Source organism: Adiantum capillus-veneris, chromosome 13 (genome assembly GCF_014529385.1).
Source record: "Adiantum capillus-veneris isolate H3 chromosome 13, ASM1452938v2, whole genome shotgun sequence".
Classification (NCBI taxonomy): domain Eukaryota; kingdom Viridiplantae; phylum Streptophyta; class Polypodiopsida; order Polypodiales; family Pteridaceae; genus Adiantum; species Adiantum capillus-veneris.
Window position 1 is genome coordinate 66694814 of NC_140943.1, and position 21359 is coordinate 66716172.

The window sequence follows — 21359 nt, forward strand, 5'->3', positions numbered from 1 at the left end:
TTGATATACAAACAGTGATCAGAATTACTTCTTTTGTATCCTTGAGACCTCATGAATGTATCAAACTTGTGATACCATGCACGGGGAGACTGTTTCAAACCATACAAGCTCTTCAAGAGTCTACATACTTTCTTCTCTTGCCCCTTTGACACAAAACCTTCTGGCTGCATCATATAGATCATCTCAAGCAAATCGCCATGCAAAAACGCTGTTTTGACATCCATTTGCTTTAACTCCATATCTTCAGAAGCAACCAGGCCTAAAACAAGACGTAATGTGGCAAGCTTTACAACAGGAGAAAAAATCTCATCAAAATCCACACCATGCTTTTGCTTGTACCCTTTAGCAACCAAACGTGCCTTGTACTTAGAAGAAGCATCAGATGTGACCTTGGTCTTGTAAACCCATTTACATGGCAGAGCCTTATGTCCTTTAGGCAAATCAACCAAGTCCCATGTATGGTTTTTCTCCAAAGACTGCATTTCCGAAACCAGTGCTTTGAACCATTTCTTACTGTCTTCCCGTTGCATAGCCTCTTTATAGCAAGACGGCTCACCACAATCAGTAAGCATGACATAGTCCAAAGACGGTTCATATCTATCGGGGGGCCTTGTCACCCGAGTAGACCTACGCACCCAATGATCCATAACAGGTGGATTTTCAGCCTGTAATCCATCAAAAACAGCAGGCTGTTCAGCCGGTTGCATCGCAACAACGGGCGGTCTAGGAGCATCAACCTGTTCCCCTACCTGTGGTGCATCAATGGCAACTTGTTGGGGCTGATTTTCAGCAGCTAATGGCTGATTTTCAGCACCATTTTCAGCATGTAAAGGCTGCTGAACATTGGGCCTTCTTGGCTGTCCATATGTAACATCTTCACGAAAAACAACCCGGCGCACTTCCTCGACCTTTGTGGGCTGTTTGTGCATGCAATTCTCATTGAAGATGACATCATTGCTGCGTATGATTTTCCGTAATGCGGGATCCCATAATCTATACCCCATTTCACCATCCTCACCATATCCTAGGAAAATGCATTTATGAGACTTTGGTTCTAGTTTGGTGCGCAGTTCACTCCGGATGTGAACATAGGCCTCACAACCAAACACTCTTAAATGTGCATATGAGGGTGGCTTGCCAGACCACACCTCCTCAGGCACCTTTCCACCCAAAGCCTTGCTAGGTGAGCGATTAATCAAGTGAATAGCTGTTTGTACAGCTTCTACCCAAAAACCATGAGGTAATGCAGCATGTGACAGCATACTCCGAACTTTCTCTTGGATAGTCCGGTTCAACCTCTCTGCAACTCCATTCTGAGAGGGATTAAAAGGAGCCGTGAGCTCTCTTTTAATACCTTTAGTAGCACAAAAGTCAATAAATGCTTTTGATACATACTCCCCCCCATTGTCTGAGCGCAAAGACCTAAGCTTCTTGTCAGTTTGATTCTCAACAAACGCAAGAAACTTCTTGAAAGTATCCAAAACATCGCTTTTAGCACGTATTGGATACACCCACACCTTACGTGTAGCATCATCGATAAACGAGACAAAATATTTCTTTCCCCCTAAGGACAACTGTGGCATTTCACATACATCGGAATGCACTAAGTCTAACCTGTCAGACTTCAAAGAAATAGACCTTTTGTGCGGTGTTTGACTGTGCTTACCATAAATACAGTGCTCACAATGAGAAAAATCAGCATACCTCAAACACGGCAAATAACCACAATGAGACAGAGTTTGCATTCCTCTTTTACTCATGTGTCCCAACCGGCCATGCCACAAAGAAACACTTGGCTGCTCGGTTACGGCGACAACATGGTCACGCACACTAGATACATGCAAAGGATACAAAGTGTCCGATTTACAACCCTTGGCTACAATCCGGGCCCCTTTACAAATTTTCCACTTGCTATCACCAAAAGTGGTGTGATAGCCTGCATCATCTAGCTGCCCTGTACTAATCAAACTCTTCTTGAGTTGTGGCACATGACGCACTTTGTGCAAAACAAAAGTCATACCATCAGCAAAGGAAAACTGGACACTGCCAATACCTGCAATGTCACATGCATAGTTATCTCCCAAATAAACAGTGCCCTGCACCTCACCTGAGTATTGTGTAAACCAATCCCTATGAGGTGTTACATGAAAGGAGGCACCTGAATCAAGAATCCAAGTATGCATGTCCACATCAGAACCCATAGCAAGGGTATGTGCATCCACAGAAGAGGCATTGAGTACATCAGTGCTGCTCTCACTGTCACAACTACTAGCAACATTGATTTCCTCAATCAACACAGTGCTCTTCTTGGCATTTCCCTTGTCCTTTGCATCAGTTTCAGCACCCTTGTTCTTCTCTTTCTTCCACTCATAGCATTCCCGTTTATAATGCCCTTTCTTTCCACAATGATGACACACAACATCTTTCCTACGAGATTTGCTGCGTGCCCTGTCCTTACTGTCAGATTTCTCCCTCTGTTGAGACCTGCCTCTCAAGTGCAATGCATTAGAAGACCCACCTGTGGTGTTCTTCCTGTTCATCTCTTCCATCAAGAGAGAACTCTCTACATCTGCATACTTAAGTGACGCACTTGAGTTACTAAGAGCTGTCCGGAATACATCCCAACTCTCGGGCAATGTGCATAGCAGAAAAGTAGCTTTGAACTCCTCATCAATCGTGAATTTCAGCTCTGTCAGTTGGCTGAAAATAGAATTGAATTCATTGAGGTGCACTGACATGTGCGTGCCCTCTTTCATGCGGAGATCCATAAGCTTCTTGAGCCAATACACTTTACTGGCAGCACTCTGCTGTGCATACAACTCGTCTAAACGCTTCCACGTGCCCCATGTTGTCTGCTCATTCTCTACATTGAAGAGTAAATTGTCAGACACCGAAAGCATGATCATGGAGCGAGCTAGCTCGTCCACTTCTTCCCATTCTTCAACCTCCATATCAACCGGTTTCACACCCTGTAACTTAATAGGTTTCGCCTGTTTCTTCTGCAACATCACATTATAACATTGCTTCTTCCATATAGCAAAGTTATGGGCACCTTCAAGCTTGCGAATGTGCAACAAATTGCCACTTTCACTGCTAGAAGCCATTCTGAGTGATTGCAAACACTGAAACCCTGTTTTGCCGACCTAAACACGCCCAAATGTGCGCAATCGGGCAAAAAACAGCTTGCTGTTACAGAAAAACAGCGAGCAAATTTCACGCGAAATCACCCCAAAACAGCGTACATTCACTGCCAAACCCTTACCAAAGGTTTCCACAAGGTGTATACATCATTTGCTTGCTGAAATTCCCTGTTTTAGGGCAAAAATCAGACCTGTAAACACCTGTTTTGCTGAATTTTCAGAACCTCGTTGGTGGAAACACCTGTAAGATTGACCTGTGAGACTTGCCCTAATGAAATTGCATCAAATTGACCCCGAAATTGGTCAATTTCAGCAGAAATAGGCTGCTGTTCGCCAGTTTTTGAAACCCTAATTTTGGGGAAACTGTCACCGAAGGTCGATTCTACACGGTGAGAGGATCCCTTCGCGACAGAGTTGATCGAAAACGGTTGAATATCCTTCCCGCAGCGAGCAAAAACAGAATTCTGATCTGTGTTGCGAAGATGGCTCTCTTGGAAACCCTAGAGCTCTGATACCATGTGTGGGGGAGCAGGAGAGAGAGCCCACTTGCTATCCTATGCAATGGGAGTGAAGGAGAAGAGGAGATTGGCGCAGAAAGAGCACACGCAGAGAAAACGTGAGAGAGAGAGAGAGAGCTCGTTGGAAATTGGGAAAAGCCACGCTATTGTACATTTGGGCTTCACATTTGAGTATATGAGTAAGTGACTAGGGGGCCATTCACACTTGGGCCCCCTCACTTATAAGTCTTTTAACTTATAAGTTAGTAAATACAAGGCACTTAGGCCTTTATTCCCTAACACGGAAGGCAGCTTGTTAAACTATAAACAACACATCAAGGCACTCTTGCGTGATGAGAGAGTCCATACTGGGAGCGAAGCCAGACACCTCGAGAGGAGATGTCGGTCTAACCTCTAGGCGGGCTCTCTCTACAAGAGAGGCACTAATCACATCATGCATACTGTCTGGATCAAACAATATGACAAAACGGTAACCCTTCACATGACCATAACACTTCATGAGAGACTCATCAATGGGAGGATCATGAGAAACTTGGGACACACGAGTGTTCTCATTTATGGCATTAGGGTGGAAGTGGGTTATGTGGGTTCTTTAGCTTCATTAGATTCAACCTTAGGACATGTTCTTTTTATGTGACCATTGATGTGACAATGATAACATCGACCTTCCTTACAATAAATACCTTGTTCTTCTGATGTTATGTGTCCTCCTAAAATTCCTTTTGCGGCCTTTTTATCTGGGGTGAGCTTAGGTTTAGCAATTGTTTACCCTTAGATTCATTGTGAGTGTTCTTTTTTGAGAGACTAGAGGAAGATTGGTTAGAAGAGTTACCATTCTTACCGTTCTGAGGGTTCTGAGAAGTCTAAGAGGTACTTTGAGAAGACTTGTTCTCTTTAGGCTTTCCCTTATTATGCTTCATCTCCTAAGCGAGAGCAATTGCTACCGCCTTGTTGAGATCAAGTGGATCGAGTACCTCGACATCATACTTGATATACTCGTCCAATCCATAAAGGAATGCCTCGTTGCACTCATCATCCCATTTGCGTAATTGGGTGCCGAGCTGCAAAACACGATTAGAGAAAGACATGACTGGCATACCATTTTTCTTGAGGCTGCACCAATCGTCCTTCAACCGTGCGAGGTACTCGGGTGGGACAAACCGCACCTTGAGCTTGTCTTGGAAGTCGGCCCAATTGAAAGAAAGGGGCGCGCCTTCCTTGGCTTCCTCTAGGTGCGCCGTCAACTGTGCCTCTTGCAATGCGTGGTACCAATTAATGGCATCACCGGCAAGGTACATAGCTGTCATCAAAACCTTGCTATTTCCTGTCTTCTTAGTTGTCACAAAGTAAGCATTAAATTGATGCAACCAAGAATGAATAATAGTAGCATCCATTTTACCGTCATACTTATTGAACGTCAACTTCTCAGTGACCGGGTTGTTGGAGTCCGAATCTCTGCTCGTGCTACTTGATGAACTACCAACCTCTTTGACCGGTTCGGACTTCGAGGTGAGTACCTGTAGGACCAACTCTTGCATGCATTGATCTCTCTGCGCCTCACGCTCTAACTCCAAGGCCGCTTGTTTGTCTTCGGCCGCGAAGCGCGCTTGCTCGCGCTCACACTCCAAGGCTAACCGTCTTTCTTCGCGCTCGCGATCCAATTCTGCCTTTCTTTCTTCGCGCTCGCAATCCAAGATGGCCTTTCTTTCCTCGGCCTCCAAGCGTGCTTGCTCGCGTTCGTTATCCAAGGCTGCGCGTTGCGCTTCTTGTTGTAACATCATGTCCATCATCGTCTTGACCAAAGTCTCCATAGGATTTGGTGCAAACCGTGGCGTAGATGGAGGAAGGGGGAGGGTCGGAAAAACCTCCTGGTGGAGAAAATTCTTCTTCGCCACCTTCATCCTCATCGCCTTCATGCAAAGTATCCATTCCACTTCGGGTGATAACCATACACTGAGTTCTTGGTACTTAAGTTCACAAGGAACTTGGGTTCTTGTGGTTCTTGGGTTCTTGAGTTCTTGAGGTTCTTGAGTCCTTGAGGGTCTTGAGTTCTTGAGGTTCTTGAGGTTCTTCTTTAGCTTGCAATCTGTGTTAGAGAAGGATCTTCTCTTACCCGAGCTCTACTCTTCCCTGCGGGCGCACCCCTTGGCGGCCTTGCGCTCACACCAAGATTGCTTTTTCCCACCTCACGTTGATTGGCCGGCCACTAAGTGCACGGTCCACTCTCAATGAGTGAAAACAAGAACAAGGGGAGGCTGGCCAAGCCCTTCTTTCTTGGGTTTCCTGTCACTCTTCAAAAACACGAATAGGAATTGACACGTCCAAGTGGACTTGGGTTACGTGCGATTGTAACAAGCAAAAAAAAATATTGTGGTTCTTTCCTTGAGTGATACAGAACACTGCCAAAGCTCTGATACCAATGTAAGGTGCGGCGGAAGTGCATGTTGAACTTTGCTGAAGATGACTTCTCCGAACTGTGCTCAAGGGTTCCTTTTACTTACGAAAGGGAGAGCCTTTTGTTCCTTTAGTGAGAAAGTGCAAATGATCACAAACAAAGTGAATGTGAGACTAAGAGACACAGAGAGAAGAGAATACAACACAAGGATGTTGTCAAACCCTCCTCCAAGGGCCCCACTCTCTATGGCGAGAGAGGTCTATGCTATTGATTGCACAAATCTGGTACAATGGTCTAGATGCAATGAACTTGCCGATGATGTCGACGACAATGATGACAGCGACGAGACAGGCTGAAATCTGAAAACGCTAGGGGCTGAAATCTGCAAATCTTGTATCTGCTGAATTCGGACTCTGTCAGCGAGGACGGCGATGACAACGATGTGACGACGATGCGCTGAAAACGCAGATGCTGAAATCTGCGAAAAGCGGGCTGAATCTGCAAACGCTAGAGATATCTGCAACTTATAAAAACGCTGGGCTGATCTGCTGGAAACTGCTAACGTCAGGCTGATCTGCAATCTGCAAAACGCTGGGGATGATCTGCAATTGCTGAAAACGCTAGGCTTGACTTGATGGCTGAAAATGCTAGGGATTCTGCCGGTCTTGTTGAGAAGGTGCCTGTGAGTTGGACTCCTACTGCCTCTTCTGCCAGAAAGTGCTAGCGCAAGCTTTCTTATATAGTAACTTAGTCAATTTGCCCTACCCAGTTTCCCAACAAAGTCACTTATTAATAGTAAGTGAAATATGGCTAAAATAGGGAAAATGGTTTCTGTGCACTGTAAAATGCTCATGATGGCTACGGACTGTAATTCTGATGATCATGCTGTGTACAGCCAGAGGATATGCAACTACTCTAAGTACCTGGACATGCACGGCCTACGAACAGACTCACAAAGGTGCCAGAACACTTCCTAAGCTGACCTAAACCCTAGACTTGAATTAGCTCATGTAACAGTAGGGGTATTGAGCAAAGGTGGCATGTAAGTTGGATGGCCATAGGGGGAAACCATATTGGATGTTGGTGCTAGCCCTTGTTGGAGAGAAGGACCGAGACTTTGTTGTATTTGCTGCAATCCCTTGATATAGTAGCAATCTTTGTCTTCATGTCCAGACTTTTCGCAGAAGTGGCAATAAGCACAGAGGGGACAATGATGTGGAGGGTGTCTTGGAGAGCGGCATGAGTTGCACCATACCATAGCCTTAGTCTCCTGCTGAGACCTAAGCTCTTCTAGCTCCCTCTTGTTTTGATCCAAAGGCTTGTGATGTGGGGGCTTCTTTGTCTAAGAGAGATTGATTTCTCCTCTTGAAGAGCGCATTGTAGTTTGGCTTCAAGTTCCCTACGTAAAGAAGTGAAAGGGTCAGATGGACTCTCTAAGAGTACAGAGGTAGTCTCTCCTGAGAAGAGTCGGTAAACAGCTTCCTTGCCCCCTCTATCCTAGTAGCAGCCGCAACAAACTCCTCCAGGGTGGCGTCAGGTCGGAGATTTTGTCTGAGTTTTTGCTGAGAAGTCTTTGGAAGAGCTTTCTCTACCCAGTTCTTGACCATAAACTCACCTGGTTGCTGAGGAAGCTTGGCGACTAGAGACTTTGTTCGGGTCATGAGTTTTGCAAAAGTCTCTTTGGGCTAAAGCAGCAAGTTGGCCAACTCATCCAGAACCTTTTCTTGGAAGTCGCCTGGTCTAAAATCTTCACAAAATTGTTGTCTTAATGTAGCCCAAGTAGTAAAGTGGTTCTCTGCAAACTGACTGTACCACTTGTCTGCTAGTCCATCCAAGGTAGATGGGAAGAGTACTAAGTAGGCATCTTCTCGGTTGAGGCCACGACCTCTGCAGAGAGAAACAAACCTCGGGGCATGGTCGTCAGCATCCTCTATGGAGAGACCCTTGAAAGTCGGAAACTTAATATTCACCTTAGCTAGAACGCTTGTGAGCTCCTCCATGGCTGTCTGTGCAGGAGCTTGTTGCATTGGAGCTTATTGTAATACAGTGGATGAGAAGTTTATTGATGGGTGACTGAGGAGGTGTAGAGCTGGTTGAGGGGGAAGGTAGGGGTAATGGGGTTGGTGGACTTCTGCTTGGCACGAAGGGTTGACGCTTCTTGTGGTAGTACTTCAAAGGACTTAGTAGTGGGCTTTGTCGCTCTTTTGACTCCCTTGTATGTGTCATGTAGTAACCACATGCCCACCCAAGCCTTGAGCACGAAGACCTTTACTTACTGCACACTAGTCCAGACTCCACTAGACCAGGGCGAGTGACTAGACCTCCTGGTTAGACTTGGACGAGAGAGGACTAGACCCAGCCTACTCCTGGCTAGACCTGGACAAGAAAGGACTAGGCCCAGCCTAGAGACTACTAGACCAGGACGAGAGACTAGACAATCACGTCTAGACGAGCAGGTTGAAAACTAAGCAAGTTGAGGGAAGGCTAGACGGGACCAAGCTGAGGCAGGCCCAGACCTGTGCAAACAAACTGAGTGATACAAAGAGTTGAACACAGGTAGCTCCTCGACTCGACTTTCAACGAAGTGAGACGTCCCACCGGGCGTGCCAAAAATGAGAGCACCTGTAGCGGAGATAATGTGTCGTGCCCTCTATAGTGGGTGCTCCTCAGTGCAATGTGCGTGATATCTAACTCCATAGAATGCAAACATAGAAGACAATGAACAACAGAGCAACAATAGTACGACTCAGCAGAACCTGAAAATGAACAGCATGAACATCGACAAACTCAAAGAAACCGATACAGACTTTGGCGTGGCAGCACACTCAGCTCCAACCCAGATCTTATAGGTACAGTGGGGGTGTCGAGGCTCAACTGTGCAAGGATGGTGCACACGTGCTATGTACAACTTAAGATGATAGACTCTAGACGACTGACCACAAAAAAGTAGATGATGATGCGTACCCCCACCAACTGGAACCAACCACTCATATGTATCTCCTAAGAGCCACCAACAGCTGGCAGATATCCCAATCCAGCTAAGCCTATGTCCTAACTGAGGTGGTGGTGATCTGGCCACGGTGTCCACTGGACCACCATCCGTAACACTTGCCACGTGTCACTGCCCAGACAAGAGTCCACCCAGTGTGAACTCAAGCCCAATTACAACTAACTGCTTGTCCCATGCCAGTGACACTGTAGCCCTGCTACATGCACTCTGCACTAAAAGCCCATTCTGCATCTATATCAGCATCACAATCTCCTTTCACAGAAGACTCCACTATTGCTGCACTTGTAGTGGAACCAGCCTCTTTTGCCTTCAATTTCAGGCACTGCTTGATCAAGTGATGATTAGCTTTACAAAAATGGCAACGCATCTTCTTTTTGCCCTTTTCACCAGAATTCCTAAATGAGGTGTTGCCAGTAGAAGCATTGGAAACAAGTGATTTGCCACTCGCCGAAGAACCATGAGAAGTGGCTACATTGTTGTTATTACTTTTCCTCTGAGCAGCAATAAAAGCCTGTTCAATTGCACATTGTTTAGCCCAGTTTTTTCTTAAAAGTGACTCTTGCAACAGCAATGTGCATAATGCATCAAACTTGACAACTTCTCGATTTCCTTGGGTCATAAGTCTCCAAGTACTAGCAAAAGTCTAGTAAGAATCTAGCAAAGCATCAAGAACAGTCTGCACAAGGGAACTATCAGAAATGACCTCGCCTATAGAAATAAGTTGCTCATTAATATCCTTGATATCAGCAAGGAAAGTATCCATTTCATCTTCCTCATGCATAATCTTCAACTCCAGTTCTTTATGCAGCAATGCAATTTTAGCCTCATTGCGACTTGCATAAAGACCAATCAGAATATCCCAAGCCTGTTTGCAGATTTAGCCGAACGAATGTGAGAAGTAATAGTGCACTTCACGGATAACGCAATCAATGCAGGAGACTGTGCATCTCTAACATCCTAACGAGGTTGCTCAGCCGTAGGAAAAACAGCTCTGGTAGCAGCAACCCTGTCACCAAAACCTACAACATCCTCAACATCGTCTGCATCCTTAGAACCAAGCATACATCAATGCCCTACACAACATTCCAAACACCCTTTGACACAAGAACATGTTGCATCATGTAAGCCCACATTGGATAATTATCCCCATCCAATGTATCCTTAGCAGCAAACATCTTGAACACATCTGAATTGTTATCAGCCATGGCGAATGCCTGCACCTGATGTAAAAACTGTCCGAAAAGAGGAGAAACGAAGCGAGACCAACACGTGCTATATAGCACAACCCGTAAAAGAATGTAACGCACCTATTATACAAAAAACCGCACCTGATAAAAATTCCACACAAAAGGACGAAATTGCCAGCGCAGTATTGCTTGTAGTGGAAACAGATGCCGAAATGAGCCCGAATGGAAAATCTGAGCAGATTGAGCTCTACGAGCACACCCGAAGTATTTGTCAACCTGCTGACACTCACCAAAGCTCTCTAAAATCTGAGAAAGTGAGGAGGTGTATGCTAGCGACGAACACGACTAAGCCGGGAGGATGCAACTTGGAGAAAACAAAGGAAGCTCAAGGCACACAACAGAGAGTGTATTACTTAGTGTGCAATGAAAGATAATTTAGCCCTAGAATGGTGGACGTATATACAATGCACGGGGGAAAAACCTCCTAGTGAGGGAAAAAATGCCCAGGCGGTCCTAAGTGTGTTCACACACATCACTACCACATATGTATGGTAATAGTTTTGTCACTAATTGAGCCTCTCGATATCCGTCTTCACCAGGTCTTGGACTGGTTCGACGACGACCATAGCATTACAATTATTCTTTTCGAGCGATTCACTGTTTTTTCTCTGTTTTCAACCTTCCAACAGCTGTCAGCACAAGGATCTACCCTTTTTGGACCTCTGCAACACTTTGGTGCAATCCGACAGCAGAAGAGCACCTGATTTTGGCTGGACAGCGGTATTTTCAGCCCTCGCATGAGAGTTTTTGGGTGGCCAGCATGCTCCAAGTTTGCCACTTTGCTTCTTTTTCAGTTACCCACTGACAGGACACCATTTGGTGGTGGTTCGTGCAGCCTATCAGTGACTGTTGCAGCTTGTGATATCCTCAACATGGCTTGATCATTTCTTTTGGGCATGAGATCTACACGGGGACCTTTCATTCCAGTTCGACATTGACGTTTGGCTGGAGCTGATTCACACTCTCAAAGGACAGTATGATAGCATACAAGGCAAGAACAAGGAGGTGGAGACTCTCGAACAACTGAAACTTGCACAAGCAATGCTTTTATGATAAGCTACTATGGAAGTAAGCTTTCATCAATTACATGAAAATCCTTGCAAAATCAATAACGTTATTTTTTTGTGAAAGGGACTGCCCACTCTTGAAGAGGTGAAACTTGCACAAATAATGCTTCAATGCTTAGCTCCCACAAAAGTAAACTGTTAATGACACTTCATTAGAATCCATGAAAAATCAGTAACTGTGTATTGCCCCACAGGAATATCTTATTGAGAGATAAAGCTTAGAGCAATTGGGCTCTGTCCATTTAGTTTAGAAGCATGATTCAACCTCCAAACTAAAGGAGGGAGCAGCCTCGAAAGAATGCCAGTAGGAGCACAGTAGTCTCAAGACAAGCCATACCCAAGATCACCAAATAGGCAGCCACCAGAAATCGTGCCGAGCATTAAAAGTCCATGTAAGAGAACATAGAGCAAAGGAAGCAAGAAGCAGAAATCACCCCCAGGTTCAAATGGTCAGTATGATTAGCAATTTCAGTTTCCATAGCAATAAGCACAGTATGCAATGTAAATGCTGAACCCAAATTGAAGCTACTCATCACATATCATGAAGGAGGAAAAAAACCCACTTTATTACTGACAGAAGAAAGCACATACCTGAGAGACTGGGCCATCTCTCTCTCTCTCTCTCTCTCTCTCTCTCTCTCTCTCTCTCTCTCTCTGCGTGTGCGCGTGTGTGAAGGCGTGCCGTGTATGTGTGTGATGGGAGAGAGATTTGAGCTGACTGCCTTGCTCGATTGATTGCATTGGCAGTGGAGATGCACATGAATGTGAATGTGAATCTTGTTTGTCATGGTGAGAGCCGAAGGAATATTGTGGAGTGACGTTGGAATCCAGTCCCCACATTTTTGGAAGCGTGCCAAGTCACCCATTGCTCCCCAACACCAAGTCTCAACAAGTCAACAATAGCCTACACTTTGCAGGCCTTCTCTCGATCTTTCTTCAGAGGTTTTCTCACCTGCAAAGAGATTATTTTCCATTTCCTTGCATAAGCTTTCTCCAAGTACTAAATCTTACAAACATAAACCATTTGAGTACGGCCCGCCTCCCAAAGGCGGCCTCTCTCTCTCTCTCTTATGCTCCCCCTCTTTATCCCGTGCACGTCAGCTTTTCTCACTTTTGGCATTTAGCCTTCAGCTCGCAGACGTTGACACGTGTAAAGGGTACTCGGACTTCTGTGTTGTTATAGAATACATATAGATTCATAAGCTCTCTTATGAAAAAAGGAATCCTTTTGTATTCCCCAAATGCAACAATTTCGAAAATGGGTATCACATATTTACACGGGTTTTTGACGGGGATCATTCATTCTCGTTTTGCGTTTTGGATTTCAAAGGGCACGTCCCCAATCAATGTTTAGCAATTCTCAAAATATCCAGAAAAATTTACACTGAAGGGTTCTTTTGTGTTTGTGTATGTGAGTTTTGGCTTGGTAAAACCTAGCCTAAGGCTTGTTTAGGCTAGGTTCAATAAACTGCACACAGGTGGCTGCTCACCCTTTTGCCACTTTTCCACACAAAAATGATGAAGGGGAAGCTCCCATCCGGGTATCAATTTCCACACAGCATGCAGACTTGTGTAGCCTTTTTCTCAAAAAAGGGCTATGAGTCAAATTCTGTATCCATCTCATTGACTGAGCTTCTAGTGTTCCAGCCACAGGTGGCATGAGCAACCCAAAACACCACCGCATAAAAGTGGCCATGACTCGGCACGCCATGTAGGATTCGAGCTGGGTGAAAAGTGTGCAATGTGTATGGGATAGTTAGGGGAAGCAAATTCTATTGATTCACCTAAGAGAAAGGTCACTAAACCAAGCCTTAGAGGAGAAGCACGAAAGGTCTTTCATCTCCTAGTGTTTGACATGTGTCATGTGTGAAGTGGTGGGGTTTCGAACAATTGAGATCTAAAGGAAATCATCTCAGGTGTGGGGTCTTCACTTTAAAACCTACCTCTCAAGGAGTTTTATAAATTGTCACCACTTTTCTTTCATCGATTCTCAGAGAAAAAAACATATTTCTAGAATACAAACTTCCCTTTAAGGCTCCTCCAAATGGAAAATTCAAGTTTCTTTAAGTGTTTTTTACTAATTTGTACAGTTGTCGAAAATTTACACAAACCTCATATATGTTTTCATAGTAATCGTAACTTTTTATACCTTTAACTTTATTCCTTCTTCCTTCCCTTAAATCTAGAGTTTTTGAACTTTTAACGGGCAAGCTTAAAAGCTCAGAAGCTTTTTTATGGGAGGCCTATATGTTGGGGTTGGGTTTTTGGGGGGGGGGGGAGGGGGCCTCGATGGTCGGGAGATTGAAAAACTTCCATGCACACTTTAAGAAGAGGTGGTGACTCATCTACCAATTACCTCTTCAAAGCAATGTAAATCGATCAATGGATCAAAGCTCTAAGATGAATTTGTCATGAAGCCATATACTAAAAATAGGCTGGGGGCATGATAAGCTCATAGTTGATGCTTACATTGATGGTGAAAGTTGTTAAAATCTCATTAGCTTTGAGAGATGGAAAAAGGGAGAAGCCAATAGAGTTCAAAGCAAAGCATCAATGCGAGTTTATTCTTTAATCCAATCCTACAAATGGTAATAAATGCAAGTGGTCAAGGGTTAAAGTATGTAAAGTGGGTGCCAGCATTGGTACCTACCACTAGACCAAACAAAACATAGGAAGGCAAGTGTCATGATACAAGACACTTGTAATCCATACCAACCTTGTAGGCTAGCACTAAGGAGGCACCTGAGTATCCATGGTAGATTGGTTACGCCAAGAGTAGTACAGAGCAATGAGCTACTCATATAAGGTATCCACATTCATAGTCCTACATAACACCTTAACATAGAAAACTCTCAAGTGCTACATCTCCATGGCTTTAGGGTCCACTCCACTCTCAAGCTATGCCTCACAACATACCTTCCACTCATAGTAAGTCCGCTACAGAGAGTGAATTACGTGTCAAAGCCAAAGATTTAGGTGGCAAGTGAATTTGAACCTAGGGCCTTTTTGGAAGTATAGCCTCCAAGGCACTGGACCATCAAAAGGCCAACGACGCCTATCAAAACAGGAGACTCAAACCAAATTTTTCAAGAAATCGAGTAGTAGCCAGTTAGAATGACCAAGCAAAAAGTGCAAGACTCAATACATTGGCACAATCCACACCTTTGAGGCAGTCGAGGTACTCAAGGAAACTTAGTCCAAACAAGAGGTTTCCTCTCAATGGTTGGGCAAACTCAAATCTCCCAAGGTAGGGAGTTAGCAAAGATGGGGACTTTTGAAAAGAAAGAATTGGCTCTAATCAGGAGTCAGCACATTAAAGAGATGATGAGGAATCGCCTAAAATCCAAGACGGGCAACACTAACGACATGATAACTAATCCAGATCATGCCATGCTCTTAGCCAATAAATGGATGAAACATGTGCAAAATTGTGAAGCTTTGAAGGTTGAGCATGTGCCATTGGCATTGGGATTTGTTGAAAATAATGTACGATTCCTGAAAGTGCCAACACGCAAACCATTTTTTCAAGAAAAAAAATTAGAGCACAATTGGAACCACACATCAGGTCCGCTATGATTGCTTTGAGCACTATTTCCCACAAACTCAAAAATTGCAATGATCACCTTGCACCAATGTCAAAGGCTATTTGAAGACCAAGAAGTGACACAAAAACTAAAGCAATCAAAGGCTAAGTGCAAGGATCTAGCAACGTAACTACAAAACAAGAAGACAACGTAACAGACATGCTAAACTGTAGAAATAGCAAGAGAAAAAGTTGCAAAGGTTACCAGAAGAAAAGAAAGCCAACCATTATAGAAAGGGCCATTGAACGCCTATTAGGCCAACATGAAGAGGGCACATTAATTGACCACAATGAATGACAAAACCTAAGTATGGATATGGAGGCTTCATTCAAGGATCTTGCCAAAGCTCAACTAGATGAATTGGTCAATGTTGTAGTAGCAAGTCTAAGAGAGTAGGACACAGTGACCAAACCAAAAGAGGAAGAAGAGGACAAAGATAGCATGAGTGAAGGAAACAAGAAGAAGGAAAAGGGAATTTGAATATGGACGATGATGATGACGATGCTCATGATGATGATAGGGTTTAGGTGCACAATTGATTGGAGGGTCTAGTGCTGCTAAAAGGAATCTGAGGAGTACAGAGGGAGCTCACGTGAACTGCAAAATCCAGAGGAGCAGGGGCAATTTGAGAGAAAGTAAAGAAGGCACAAGTGAAGGGGCAGTCCCATGTGGCAAGCAAAACTCTCTCAGATATGCACTAAGATTTTCTAGTGGGAAAGTGTGGGTTCTGGCATTGAGAAAAGAGAGGAGGCAATAAAAGGTCAATGGACCAAATTGCAAAGGAAGCTAACAATGAATAGATAGCATAGACAAAAAGAATTTATGTTAAAGAGCATGATGATGGAGGAAAGAATTGGATCAGAAACTCTAGATTTTGATAGCAAGGGAATTAAAATTATGAGGAAATGGTATGGGGCATGGCCATAATCATGAATTATTGCAGCTACCCTCTAGACCCCCATCCAACCTGCATCCAAGTTCTAGATGGAGAAACCTCCAATGGTAGTCCTTCCTCAAAATTCCCTCAAATAAATAAGAAAATGATTAAAACATATGCTATGACAAGCATTTCTCTATTGGTGGAACTCCTATAGGGAAGTAAGCCATAGTATAGTTGCATGGAGGACCATCGCTTAGAAATCATAAACATTATTGACAAGGCTTTAGCTACATGACTCACCAACATTGGTGGATGACCTATGGACATTAGTGCATTGTTTGCATCAACAGCACTCCATCTCTAAGCACGAGATGCAACTCCTCAAGCAAGAGTCCAGGAAAATTCTCAATACATCCTCCCTTCTATATGCAGTGGTACCAAAATCAGAGGAACGACCTATGTCCACCCTACCCTATATCCATGCATGTTGGAACCCTTGGTGCCAAAGCTTACGTAATTTTAGTGGAGAAATTCAAAGAATGGTGTGTGGAGGTAATGTCAGTATGCATTACCTGAGCGTTCACTCTTGTATACATCCCTTATACTTTATAGATAAAGTAATAAGGATCTCTCTCACACACATTAGGACAAGAGACTGTTCCACCCATTGTGTATGTATCTCCTTCTCCAGAACACTCACATGCACCCTACAACTAGTATTAGAGCTAGGGAGAGGGTCTCCTTCATTCGACTTGTGTGCACGAGATTTTGGAGAAGTTAATGTTGAAGGCCTTAGGCATAGGAAAATCAATCCTACAAAAATTTGGAACTCTACATGCTCTGCTAACAGTAAGCTACACATCTTGGAAGCTTTGTAGTATGTGAAGCCTTAAAGCACACAACAAGTGACTTCAAACAGGTAGCACTAAAAGTAAAGCAAGGGAGTATTGTGTATTAAGCAGGTAGCACCAAGAGTTGGGTCTCACTTGGCATTACCTTTTGGTGTGACTGCTTTTGAAGTGTTTAAATCACATGATGTGATATCCTTGACAATTGCATAAATGTTGAGCGAATCATGAAGGTCTAGATGAGATTCCAGCAGCACTTGAATCGTTCATCAATTCCAAGTTATACAAAATTCTTCACACACATTGAGAAATCTCTACACAGCGCTACATGGGGATCAAATTCTCTTATTATACCATAGTTTTTTTTAAGTAGATATGGTACCACAAATTGAGAAGAAACCTTCCCTTGCAAGTGGATAGCTATTTTTTAGTCTCTTTGCTACATACTTCACTCTGTGGAATTTCACCTATTTACTGTGCTTCACACATAACTACTATTTAAGAAGTACTCATATTCTTTCCTTTGAGCCGTATTGTGCTCATGATTAGTCCTACCAGTGAACAACCATTCATCATCATGCATACCTTTTGAAAATGGAATAAGAGGGGCCAAGGGGAAGATGCATATAAGCAATAATGATCTTTTTATAAAAGAAAAAAAGCACTATGAAGATATATATTGACGTTATCACCTTTTCAATGACCATTCCTTCTTCATCCCAATACCTCATACTTGGTAGCATATCTCGAATTGAATTATCTTTAGTTGCAATATTTCAAACTTTATGTGTTCAAAGAGTTGATCTAAGCAATCCATTGTAGCATTGCAATATCTGATAGCCAGTAATCATCCCAAGTAGAGGTAGGCAATCTATTTCTACAACCTTTGATGCACCAATACAGTATTCTTTATCACGCTTCAAATCAAAAACCACCTTTTAACTTGTGGTTGATCTCATTGATGAGAACTCAAAACTTTAGCTCCAAAACTTAACACCCCACCCAATTCATGTTGGGCTCCTATCTAGTGTCACAAAGATAGGTTTGAAACACTCACATTTTACTTTCTTTATCGTAGGTGTGGATTGCAATAAATGCTTTAACTCCTTCATTGCTTTTGTATTTGACTTGTTCTAGTAGAGCTTTTGACCTTTTCTAAACAATTGGTTGATTTGCTACATGCACGAAGTGTGGAATCCAAATGAGATCAAAAGACACATGAATCCAAAAATCTTCTTAATTTTGTAAATATATGCCCAAGTCTCTTTCATCTCTTCAATATATTCAATTTTTTCCAAAACAAATCCTCCAACCATAAGCACATACAGTCTACAATGAAAGCTTCCTTGACCCAAAACCAAACTTCTAACCAAAAAGACTAAGTTTTATCTCTTCTAACCTGAAAAGGATCTTCTCAGAATCAACAATATGGTATGCAAGAAAGATTGGAATTCCCTCAAATTTATTGTTTCATTTTCTGCATCTTCTTTGTATCCTTTAATTTGCATACCATTAAGTAAAGGCATAGTAACCTATGGTATGATGTCACGTAGGACTTTGTTCATCCCATTCATCATAAGGTGTGAAATTTGGCATCCTCTCAAATTCATTTTGCATATTCTTTGTATCCTTGCATTTGCATACCATTAAGAAAAGGCATAGTAACCTATGGTATGATGTGTTGTAGGACTTTGTTCATCTCATTCATCATAAGGTGTGAAATTGAGGTATGACGTCACGTAGGACTTTGTTCATCCCGTTCATCATGAGTTAGTTTCTCCAGTACACATCCTTACCAAGCCCAAAGATGTCTTCATAGTTGTTGAATCCTTGATTTTGATAGTCCTTCCTGCAAAAGATAAAGCAAAATTGTCTACAATCGAATGTGTACCAATATTCCCGATAGTCACTTTGCTCACAAGTGGCATGTTCTAAATAAACCTTAAATGTCTATTATTCTTTGGAACCATATGCATGAATATGAAGCACAACATGGCCCAAAGATTCCCTTCTTTATCTTTTCATTCAATGACTCAATCAAGTTTAGTAAGGGAGCTCTAAAAAGTACTAGAATAAGTTGCAAGATCTAAGGCACATTAGGCATAGTAAAAATATCCATTGGAGAAATAACTCTTGGATTTACACATCATTCTTATGCAAATGTAAATAAAATACTTTAGCATGTTTTGATTGCATCCCTCAAAGCACTTTTTCTTCTCTTGTGCAAGAAAACTCTCACACCCAACCTTCAACTCTTTAAAAGATATTGGTGCAAATGAAATCCGATTCTCTTTGGATCCATGAGGTTTTCCTCTATTTCTTGTTATCAAAAGGAAGAGGTATCATAGGAGATTCTTCATGATACAAAAGGAAATTTTCATTTGACTTCATATTAGCTTTGCATTAAAGGTAATTTTTGACCAAAAGTATATCCAGTCAATCCATAGTGATTATTTTTTCTGGTGGTAGTAATGTCGCGGTATACATATGCTTGGGTTTATTTGTGTGAGTTCACTTTTACTAGGATGCTTGGATTTTGTTGTAATTGAAATTTCAATTGACTTTTTAGTTTTCTTTATAGGGAAATTAAGAAGTGATGATCGGCCCTCAATGTGTATGGAGGCACTCAAATTGAAAGAGCAAAAGAAGGTGCTATATTGTCAACCCTACAACCCTGATGCGTTAGATGAGAAGGATAGGCCAATAATTCTCATTATCCAAGATGGTTGGATGCACAAAGTGTGCATGCGTTTCTCAAGAAACAATGCTTGGGCAATAGAATCCACATTCAAAGCCAATGTTTTTGTGATGCCACTATATGCAATGGTGCCGCCAAATCAATATAGAGTTGGCTTACCATATTGTGGTTCATGCTATGTACTCACGATGTAGGAACAAGCCAAGAAATAATTACCTTGCCAAAGTCACATTGAGGCAATATTTTCTAAGAATGAACAACATTCACCCTCAAGCATTGGTGATTGACAAGTGCATCACTTCACCACAAGCCATTGAGAAATTTGACAAGTAGTAATCAATTTTGTTGGGGTGTGGGTGACAAAGGGACAACGCAACAAGCATCATGTAGTTTCTTGGTATGTTGCTTACACACCAAGAAATCATGGGTGGAGCATTTGTTTCCACAGTTTTTAATGTAGATTAAGTTTTTATATATCATATAATCTGAACCACAAACAAACAAAATGACAAACTATAAATGAGATAATTATAGTCATTAGTTTTGTTCTAAGGAATTGTGTGATAGTGTGTATACATCAATGGAGAATTTAATGCAATATGGTGCAATGGAGGAGTTTGATATTATGTATGCTCAATTTCTCATGGACTACTCATGCCACGATAATATTGTTAGGTACATTAGTAATGGTTGGGCTACAAACTTCAAAGACATGCATATGGCGTCTTGTGGCCAAAACATGGATGACTTTTTCCACACACACATATAGACACAACCAATCTGGTGGAGATACTATGGCGGTATGTGAAATACATGCTCCTAAATGGACGGATCAAATGATCAACCTTAGATTTGATGCATGCCCTTGTAGGTGACTTGAGCATATGGACATGGATGGGTAGCAGTACTTTTATTGAGTTCTTCAACCAAAAGAAAGAGATTGGTATATCCTAATGTGTTATATTCCAATCCAATTCGCTATTTTTGGATTTATATGTGAGTTTTTGGGTTTACAAGTGTGTGTGGATCTGGGTTTACTTGATTGTGTAAAGTTGGGTTTACTTGCGTGTGGATATGGGCTTGCTTGTGGTTGCGGATCTGGATTTACTTGTGTGTGTATGAGTCTATTGTGTAAAGTTGATCATGATATGTGGTGCGTGATTTGTTTTGCTACTGACTTTGGGACATACAACATGTAAGGAAATGATAAGATGCATACTACACATCTTCACATGGAGAAGAAATTCTTTGGATATATGTAAACGACCCTTCGACCATTCAAGTGGTTGACCAAGTTTCACTCTTGTTTGTCTTGCACATGTCATGCTTTTAAGCATGGTATCATGTTAGTATACAATGGGTGTATTGTGATTGCTCGAATTGCTTTAGCAATTGTAAGTATTTGTATGGGATGCAACTAATTTTGAGAGACTTCTTTCTTGATCTTCACCATGTTCTACCCATCATTGACAGGGCTAACTAGCTAGTCATGGAGTGTGATCATGAAGGCTTTGACCCTCCTCCCTTGAAGGAGGATCCAATCCCTAATGTCGATGTTATCATCCATGCTACTTGTATACTCCTCATCATCTCCCTCACCATCATCCAAAACTCACCATCACTACTATCCTTCTCCTTGCTTTGGGCCTTGCCATTCTCAAGGAACTCCATGTCATTGATGCTATTAACAACTTTGAACCATTGTTGCAGCAATGAAAAAGACTAAATAGAGAATGGAAACCACCTTGGCCTAACCGAGAATACATAGAGGACATAAACCCGAAGAGAGTCAAAAATATAATCCTAGACAATAGTTGAAATCCGAAAAACAATATACAAGCACCCTTACACAAGTGAACTCACGTGCTAATTGTATCCTTGGGAAATGTGTTGTTGGATACCATGTTGGCCACAAACCCTGAGACAAGTTTTTCCCTCTTCACATTTTGTGAATAACAAACCAAGCTTCCTT

The 21359-nt window shown here is 42.5% G+C and overlaps 1 protein-coding gene across 2 annotated transcripts in view; it reads right to left on the reverse strand.

The window, feature by feature from the left end:
* LOC147444183 (uncharacterized) overlaps positions 1 to 12350 on the reverse strand; it is a 102634-nt gene extending 90284 nt beyond the window's left edge. The window contains exon 1 of one of the 2 annotated variants that reach the window (XM_086526889.1): positions 12330 to 12350. The gene's annotated coding sequence lies outside the window, so the exon portion shown is untranslated. The other variant, XM_086526888.1, reaches the window with a different exon arrangement.
* Between the last annotated feature and the right edge of the window lie 9009 nt (positions 12351 to 21359).